This window comes from Canis aureus, chromosome 29 (assembly GCF_053574225.1).
Source record: "Canis aureus isolate CA01 chromosome 29, VMU_Caureus_v.1.0, whole genome shotgun sequence".
Lineage (NCBI taxonomy): Eukaryota > Metazoa > Chordata > Mammalia > Carnivora > Canidae > Canis > Canis aureus.
The window spans coordinates 19,599,919-19,609,829 of NC_135639.1; the positions used below are offsets into that span (position 1 = coordinate 19,599,919).

The 9,911-nt window shown below is 39.8% G+C and overlaps 1 long non-coding RNA gene and 1 pseudogene across 2 annotated transcripts in view; both read right to left on the reverse strand.

Moving 5' to 3' along the window:
• LOC144301124 (uncharacterized) overlaps window positions 1-9,911 on the reverse strand; it is a 35,043-nt gene that overhangs the window by 23,906 nt on the left and 1,226 nt on the right. The window contains exon 1 of one of the 2 annotated variants that reach the window (XR_013367850.1): window positions 4,883-9,592. The exons of the other annotated variant lie outside the window; for it this stretch is intronic. This is a non-coding gene — a long non-coding RNA (uncharacterized LOC144301124). Of the gene's footprint in view, window positions 1-4,882; window positions 9,593-9,911 lie in introns of those variants that run through there. 2 annotated transcript variants of the gene reach the window in all.
• On the reverse strand, window positions 1,860-2,262 carry LOC144301123 (protein FAM136A pseudogene; annotated as a pseudogene).

Genomic DNA, 9,911 nt, shown 5'->3' on the forward strand with positions numbered 1-9,911 from the left:
GGAAATAAATTATTAAGAGCATCAGTGTCCCAGAATTCAAAAGATGAAATCAGGCAAAAATTTAAAATTTAAAAAAATTTAAAACTTCTTTATAATAGTCCATCAATTTCTACCTATGAAGAGTCTATTTTCAGAGAAAAAATAAATTATTCCATTTTTAAAAAAAAATTTACCCTAGTGGCTTTTCTGTTTATAAAAGTCATGTTTAATGGCTTTTGATAATCACCAATTGTGTCAACAATTTTTGGGAAATTCAACAGAAGAAATGCTTATAATTTGTGTATCTGAGATGCTTATGTATAAGCAAGCTCTCCTACAGCATAAAATATGTAATAGCATCTACATATTAATATCTCTCTCTCCCCACACATGCACAATCAGGTATCAGTTTAAAACAAACATGATATCATCTGCAGGAAGTGCCAAGGCATTTTTTTCCATTAGCTTTTAATATGAGAGAAACAAAATGAGAAGGTGACATTGTTTCATGGTGGGTTTTTTTTTTTTTTTTTTTTTGAGGAAAAACTAAGCCTTATTTATTTTTTAAAACTGAACCACTAGGAAAATATATCACAGCCGTGAAACACCAACCATAGGCTATATTATCACTTCAAGTAACAAGCTGGTAAAAAGACAATAAGGTCCTTATCATAATTATAAGGTGCTAGAGCTGGGGCAGGAACATTGCTTGCTGCCAAGGCCCCAGGCAACAGTGGTATTTGGTAATGGGTGTGTGTTTGGTGTGTGTGTGTGGGGTGTCCCTCTTTTGCTTTAAAGGAATCACAGCTCACCTGAGTTGCTTATTTTTTCTCCTTTGATCTTCCTATTGCAAAGGGATTAGTCTCTTTCAGGGGGCTAAATAAGCAATCCTGATTTTAGGCTTTCATTCCAATCTGTTCTATAAAAACCATGTTTTTTCTAAATCCAGTACTTAGTAACTCCCTTAATTAAGAAGAAGTTCCTCCTTCCATCTTTATCCCTGGACACTGGTATAGAGTGCAATCAAAACCCTCTTTCCCTGCAAGGAGAGTGCTACTACTGCAAGACTGCTCTGTGGCTCTGGTGCAGATACCCTCAGGGCCCATCAGGGCAGCCAATGAGAGGGAAGGTCTGGGAGGGAACGTCTGCTTCCCATACCCAGTGTAACATCACCTCTCATGTTATTTTTTTCTTTCCTCCAGAGTCTCCTAGCTGAAAGATGTAATGTGTATTTAAAGAAATGCATATCCACATCTTGATGGCCGGAAACACAAAACAAAACACAAAACAAAAAAGGAAGTGTTCAAAGTTCTTATCCAAACTACCTCTCTCAGGTCCACATCTTAAATCAACTTCATGGCCTTGTATATAAATCAAAACCAAGCAAAACAAAGAGCCAGAAACCCTTTTTCCCTCTTGTAAATTAGTGTTTTTAGCTTATAGAAAATGATTTGGTGATCTTCTGGTAAACAGGAGGTTGGCAACAAACAGAATAATCTCTGCTCACACTCCACCCGATCACAGGCAGGTTAGAGGAACCTGCCAGCCTGTCGGCACCTGCACCTGCGTACTAGGAAGAATGTGGTGCCCTGGAGGGCTCTGGCTTAGCATACGGGAGATCCCTAGTGCTAGGACAAGCATATGAAACCTAGGATATCAAAAACTCTCCTGTGCTCTCACCCAAATTTTAGCACCAGTTTTCTCTATTTCACTTTTTAGGGTTGAAACAAAGGAACCAGTGTCCAGAGGGAAGTGACACATGTCTCAAACTTGATACTACCCTTAATTTCTTCATAAATTTCACTTTAAAGAACAAAACTTCCAATTCTCTTTTTAAATAGATTCCTGCTGTCAGCCCCGATGGCCCATTGCAAAGACTTCTATTTCCCAATGGACTAGAGAGACTCTTTCGTCTTCTTGGTCACGGTCGGGATGAGGTACATGTGGTCATCCACATATTTGGTCACAGAAGTCTCCAGCTGCCACTTCACCTGAAGCTCTTTACTTCCTGCATCTATTGAATCTTTGGCTTTGTCATTACAATGCATGGTGCACCAGGCCAGGCAGACCTGGAACTTCTCCAACTGGGCTTGAGCCAGAGGCGCATGGCAGTGCTCAATGCACTAGTGCACCTGCTGCATGGACGTCTGGTTGTCCTCACAACAGCTGGCACTGCACCAGAACATGAGGCCCAGCATCTTCCGGATGTTCTCTCTCTCCAGACTCTTCACAATGGAATCTATCTACTGTCTCCTGCACCTGGAGCTGCTGCAGCTCCTACATGCGATCCAGTACTATACCCCTCCGCACCAGTGCTCACATGGACTCTGGTGCTTGGCCCCCGTTTCAGTTTCTAATACAGGTAGCTTCTGGAACAGAGGCAGTTGAAGGGGTGACCCATAAAAAGTATGCCTTCTTCAATACTGTGGATGATGTGGTACACTGCCCAGATTCCCCTTTCAGAACTCAGATGCTCATTCACCCAGAACTAAGGAGTGTTGGTGGCTGACAGTTTTCAGCTGAATTATTTTCAGCTCCTTTCACAGGGGCAGCCCACATCTATTGGCTGATCATCTGGGGTTGGGTGGGTATAAAGTCGTGGCCCCCTTCACTTAAGGAGTAGAGGATCTTTGAAGGGCCATCTACCTCCAAAGCTCTTCTAGGAATGGCTGAAGCTATGCAGCAACTGCTTCTTCCTCTCTCTGCCCAGCGCTGCTCCTGTCACTCTCACAGGTGATGTTCCCAAGGCCACTACCCAATAAACTACTTTGTAGAAACATGAATCCTTTTCCCAGGAACCCCAACCTATGGCACCAATCAGGACCACAAAAAGCCTTTCATGAGGGGCACCTGGGTGGCTCAGTTGGTTGGGTGTCTGCCTTTGGTCAGGTCATGATCCCGAGATCCTGGGATCAAACCCTACTACATCAGTCTCCCTGCTCAGTGGAGAGTATGCTTCTCCCTCTCCCTTTGCTCCTTCCCCCTGTTTGTGCTTTCTTTCTCAAATAAATAAAATCTTAAAAAAAAAAAAAAAAAAAGCCTTTCATGAGCATGAATTACAGGGAATGAAGAGTGTCACTATAAAAGTCCATATTGGGGATCCTTGGGTGGCTCAGCAGTTCAGCACCTGCCTTTGGCCCAGGGTGTGATCCTGGGGTCCTGGGATCGAGTCCCATGTTGGGCTGCTGGCATGGAGCCTGCTTCTCCCTCTGCCTGTGTCTCTGCCTCTCTCTCTCTCTCTCTGTCTCTCTCTGTCCACCATGAATAAATAAAAATTAAAAAAAAATAAAAAATTTAAAAAGTCTATATTAAATATACTGGGTCTTGACCAAAATGTGCCATACTCCGCACTTACATTCTAGCTTATGTTCTAAAGCTGACAACACAGAGATGTAAACAGCACATAAGTGATCTAAAGGACTTTGGATATAAAGATGTTTTACAGAAAGAGACATAGCAAGAGCAAATAAAAACATATATATTAAAACCAAGAACAGGAGCTGAGTCCACAGGACTAGCAGTTCTTCATCTGATACTATAAGCCATTTTTTTTTTTCCTGGTTGTTTTTCCCCATCTCCTGCCCTGAAAAGCTGCTTGACAATGTTACTTTCCTAAGTCTCCATTATTGGAAGAGGCGGGCTGTGGTGGTGGTGGTAGGGGATAATCAGACATCAAAAGATGCCTGTGTTCTCACTGCCACCTAATGGGTTCTTGGAGCATTGAGGCCTCTATTGCATAGTTTTTTTTTTTTTCAGCTGCTGACACTGTATTAATAAAACGGCTAAATGTGACCATATCAAACTAGTTTTTATGAGGCAAAACTCTGGGGCTTATTTTGACTTCTGGAAAGAAGTTGTATTAACTGTCTCCTTTTTCTTACTTACATTTGAGTATATCTATCCCAGGCCACCCAGGTTGTTTAGTGTAAGTATTCTTAAAAAAAATTTTTGTTCTATTATCCACTGTGCAATAAAAGTGATATGGAATGTTCCGGGCTGTTTCTGCAATAACTAAGTTCTTTCTAAGATAAATAGTCAACATGAACACTCAGATAAAGAGGATATTATCAGGGGCTGTGATGCAGATGAATCCAATTAACTCTGAGTTTAAGACCATTTTAAGACTACCTACCACTGGAGACTTTTATACGAGAAAGCCAAGTAGGGCCAAAAAATGGAAAAAGCTGCTGTCACCACATCAGAGGGTAAGGCCCATTGGACCCTCTCCTGCATGTGGGGAAGTTAAAGTAATTTATTCTCATGCTTTCCTTCCTGGCCTTCAAAGAGCTCCTGTGACTGCTTCAGCCTCCACTGCCCACATCTTCCTGCTAGACCTTGACCCATCCAGCTTTCTTAGCCTTTTGTTTCTGACAATCACATATGCTTTTGTAACCTTTCATATTACTTCTAAGCTTGTTAAACTACTGCTAGCTCCTAGAGATCTTCTCAATTATCTACCTGCTGCTTCCCCCCACTATGGTCCCCACATACATACAAAATACCACCTAAAACTATTCTAGCTAGTTTATGAATACATTTCTCCATATTTTTATTTTGAAAAATTTGAAACTAAGTTGAAAGATTACTACAATGAACACATATATCCCCAACAGTGACTCTTAGCATCTTAACATCTGCACATTTTAATTCCTTCTCTTCATCTATACACACACATACATTTATACATGTATACACATGTGTAGGTCTGTATATACATCCATACACTATAAATACATGTACAGATACACATTTATACATGTATATATATGTACACACATTTATATATGTATACATTTATGTACACACATTTAAACATATATACATAGCTATACATATGCATGTATATATACATACATACATAATCTCCCCTTATCTGCAGTTTACAGTCTTTGGTTTCATTTACCCGCAACTTTAGTCAACATGCACATGATCCTCTTCTGAGGTATAGTCAGAAGGTCAATAGAAGCCTAACACTATGTCACAATGCCACATCATTCATCTCGCTTCATCTCATCACATAGGTATTTTATCATCTCATGTCCTCACAAGAAGGGTAAGTACAGTACAAGAAGATACTCCGAAGGAGACCACAGTCAGATAACTTTTATTATGGTATAATGTTTGGGTTTTTTATAAGATTTTATTTATTTGAGAGAGAGAGAATGTGTGAGTACAACGGGGTACAGCAGAGGGAGAGGGAGAAGAGTATCAAGCAGATTCCACACTGAGCTGAGCACAGAGCCCGACATGGGGCTCAATCTCGTGACATTGATATCATGACCTTAGCCAAAACCAAGAGTCAGATGCTTAGCCAACTGAGCCACTCAAGTGCCCCATTACAGTGTATTGTTATAATTTGATTTTATTTTTTAAAAATATTTTATTTATTTATTCATGAAAGACAGAGAGTTGCTTACCCAACTGAGCCACTCAAGTGCCCCTATTACAGTGTATTGTTATAATTTGATTTTATTTTTATTTTTTAAAGATATTTTATTTATTTACTCATGAAAGACAGAGAGAGAGAGAGAGAGAGAGAGAGATTGAGAGAGAGGCAGAGACACAGGCAGAGGGAGAAGCAGGCTCCACACAGGGAGCCCAAGGTGGGAATCAATCCTGGGTCTCCAGGATCACGCCCTGGGCTGAAGGCAGTGCTAAATCACTGAGCCACCCAGGCTGCCCTGATTTTATTATATATTATTGTTACTCTCTTACTGTGCCTAATTTATAAATTAAATTATCATACATATGTTATGTATAGGAAAAAACAGCATACATAGGGTATGGTACTATTTGCTGTTTCAAGCCTCCACTGGGGGTCCTGGAACATACCCTCCCCCAACGTGGATAAGAGGTGACTACTGTGTGTATATATACATAAAAGCACATATATACACATATGTATACATCTATATTCATCCACACATCCACATGAATTTTATGAAATTCCATACAATGTTTTTGGCTGAACCATTTAAAGATAAATTACAGGTATATGGCACTTCATCCCTAAATACCTGAGCGAGTCATTCTTCTAAGTAACCTAAATAAATTTCACACTTAATAAAGTTAACAATAATACAATAGCATCTAATACTCAGTTCATATTCAAAATTTCCAAAGTATCCTCAAAGTTTCTTTTATGGCTTTTTCAAGGGGCACGGGGACCTGACCCTTGATTCTAAGTCACTCTAGACTTAGGAACTTTAAAAATGCAATAAATTTTTTGATCATCTATCAGTCATTATTCAGTTCAGCCCAACTTAACTCACATTTGGCCAGAGGAGTCAAAATTGATTCTGTGAGGTTTTGACCTAATCCTATGAGTTTTGGGGTACTTCCTTGCTTTCTTGCAAGGTGTTCTAGGCTCACTTTTGTACTTCTGTATTTTCTGGGCCTGAGACCCCAAAATAACCATTTCTCCAAGAAATGAAATGCTTTCTTTCATGGAGAAAGGGATCTAGATATCAAGATACGGGCACCCTGCATTGGGAGAAATTATATGTACACTTCTAAGAAATACATGTATAAACAACTCTGATTCAAATTTAACATCAGAGAGCTTCCCCCCACAAAACCTTTTATTTTACATTTTTATTTCTTTTCTCCTAGAGTTCTAATATAAATATATTATTCAGTTTATAGTCAGTATAAAAGACTTTTAAAATTGCATTGCCAATAGTACTATTAGAATAAATTCAAGACATTTTATTTATTTGTTTACTTGTTCTTTTTTGCCCTCAGAGTATGTCCCATTAAGAACACATGTAAGGGGGGATCCCTGGGTAGCTCAGAGGTTTGGCACATGCCTTTGGCCCGGGGCGTGATCCTGGAGTCCCGGGATCAAGTCCCGGGATCGAGTCCTGCGTTGGGCTCCCTGCATGGAGCCTGCTTCTCCCTCTGCCTGTGTCTGTGTCTCTGCCTCTCTCTCTCTCTCATGAATAAATCAATAAAATCTTTAAAAAATAAAAAAATTAAAAAAAAAAAGAACACATGTAAGACTATTATCAAATACTACTTTCAGGGATGCCTGGGTGGCTCAGTGGTTGAGCATCTACCTTCAGCTCAGGTTGTGATCCTAGGAATCTTGGGATCAAGTCCCACATTGGGCTTCCTGTGGAGAGCCTGCTTCTCCCTCTGCCTATGTCTCTGCCTCTCTTTGTGTCTCTCATGAATAAATAAAATCTTTATTAAAAAAAATAAATACCATTTAAAAAATGTCTAAAAAACTGAATGACTGTATAAAGCCTTAGGTTTTTTGTGGGTTTTTAATAAAAGATTTTATTTATTTATTCATGAGAGACACAGAGACATAGGCAGAGGGAGAAGCAGGATCCCCACAGGGAGCCTAATGTGGGACTCCATTCCAGGACTCCGGGATCACGCCCTGAGCCGAAGGTAGACGCTCAACTGCTGAGCCACCCAGGCGTCCCAAGCCCTAGGTTATAATCTTTTTCAAACTGAAGGAATTCTGTTTTCTCTTTTTAGTAGCATGTTTTCTGTTCTTTAGTGGTACACATAAACACAGGAATAGCTGAAAATGCATATCCTAAGATAAGCAAGGCAGTGCAGATTTAAGTGAACAAACCAGAATTGCTATGATTGATGAGAACCTGGTTTGGTCAGCATCTATTTAAGGTGTTTTTTCTGTCATCTTTAAATGAATGATGCCACCTAAGAATCACCTCAGGGTATATATTCAATGCACTGTACACAAAAACAATAGGCACAAAAAGCCAGTAGCTTGCCCTGCAGCAAATCTACATGCAAACATTCAAAACAGCTATTATGACCAGAGGGCAAAGGCACAAGCAGTTGTTATGACTATGTACACATCTCTAATTCATCATCTTAGGCATTTGTCAAGATTGCAAAAAAAAAATGTAGGGAAATCTGGGGCTACTTTTAGTCAGGAATGGATGCAATAAAAGCTAAGCTAAAGAATTCACTCTCCTGGAGCACCTGAGCAGCTCAGTCAGTTGAGCGTCGGACTCTTGATTTCAGCTCAGGTCATGATCTCCTCAGGGTCTTGGGATGAAGCCCAGCATAGGGCTCCATGCTCAGTGGAGTCTGCTTGTCCCTCTCCCTCTGCTCTTCCTTCCACCCACTCGCACACTCTTTTTCTCTTATATAAATAAAATCATAAAAAAAAGAATGTAGTCTCATTTAACCAATAATTTGTTGCATACTCTTGTGCTTTGCAGTGGGTTGGTACATTTTCAAAGGCAGCTGCTATATTTTATTTTCTTTAGTAAAATAGCCATACATTGTATGACAACTTGGAGTCTTCAAATGTTATTTACCTACCAGGTTTCGATAAAATACTAGGTTTAAAGAACTGGAGGTTTTAGATACCTGCTTTTTTTGAAGAATAAGCATGATCAAATTTGAATGAGAATGTTTTCAGAAAAATTAGACACAAAGTAGATTTTCACACTTCAATAGAGGTAGTAAGTCTGAACACTTACTTGAAGTATCTCTCTTAGTCACTTCACACTTGCTCCAATTTTGTCTCTAATAGCATATTGAGCTACTGTAAATCAAATGAGTACAAGTGCTTAAAATGGCGCCTGGTACATACAACTGTTATCTGTTTATGAAAACTAAAATTAAAACTATATTTTTTCTCCCACCAAATATAAGCTATGTTGTACATAGTGAGAGACTAAGAGCAATCCTGAAAACAAAAGCTATCAAGATGATATATAAATTCATACAGGAGCTTATAATAAATATTCTCCTATTTTCTGATCTGGAGAGGGTTCACTAGAGTTCTCTTATTTGAGGGGTGCCTGGCTGGCTCAGTCAGAAGAACATGCAGTTCTCGATCTCAGGATCATGAGTTCAGCCTCACAGTGTGTAGAGATTACTTAAGTAAAGCTTAGAAAAGAAAAAAAAGGTTCTCTTAAAGATTTTTACACAACTGCAAAGTTTACTTTATATTCAAGGAAGATCCTTCCGGCATTAGTTCTTCAAATACACAATTAGAATTAGAATAAGAGCAATTGTTACAAACTACATTATATTTGAAACCAATTTCCACTATGTTAAGGAAGTATATCCTTTCTCAGCGGTCTTCCCTCTTAATTCTAGCTACACACTACTGCCCCCTGCAGCATCTCCAATTCTTCCAAATTGCCACCCCGGTTATCACAAACCTAGTTTCCATCTCTATTAAATATCTCAGTAAAAGGGATAGGTGTCTGTAGAGAAGAAAAGGGAAGGCCCCTTCAAAGAAGCAAGAAGGCGCTAGAGCAAGATGTCCCAGTCCAAAAGAGCCCATCTGAGGAGGGCTTTCTTAAGGGTCCAGCAACAGCCCCCAGCCCCCAGAGGTTCTTTCTAGCATTCATAAAGCCTGTCTCCCAAGATTCTTAGATTTTTAATTGGAAAAAATAGTATACGTAAGGGTAAAAATTTAGAAAGGGTAAAGTGAAAAAGATAATCAGTGAAAACATTTGGCTTAGGGGACCCCTGGGTGGCTCAGCGGTTTAGCGCCTGCCTTCGGGGCAGGGCGTGATCCTGGAGTCCCGGGAGCGAGTCCCACGTCGGGCTCCCTGCATGGAGCCTGCTTATCCCTCTGCCTGTGTCTCTGCCTCTCTCTCATGAATAAATAAATAAAATCTTAAAAAAAAAAAAGATAACATTTGGCTTCTACTCCGAATCCCTAGATAGGTTTATGTGTATAGAAAAAATATGTATTATTACAAACATGTTTCTTTTTAAACAAAAATGAAAATACATCACTCTGCTTACCATTCAAGACAAGAACTTGAACTAGGGGTGGTGGAAGGGGAGGGGGGCGGGGGGTGGGGTGACTGGGTGGGGGGCACTGAGGGGGGCACTTGACGGGATGAACACTGGGTGTTATTCTGTATGTTGGCAAATTGAACACCAATAAAAAATAAATCTATTATTAAAAAAAGACAAGAACT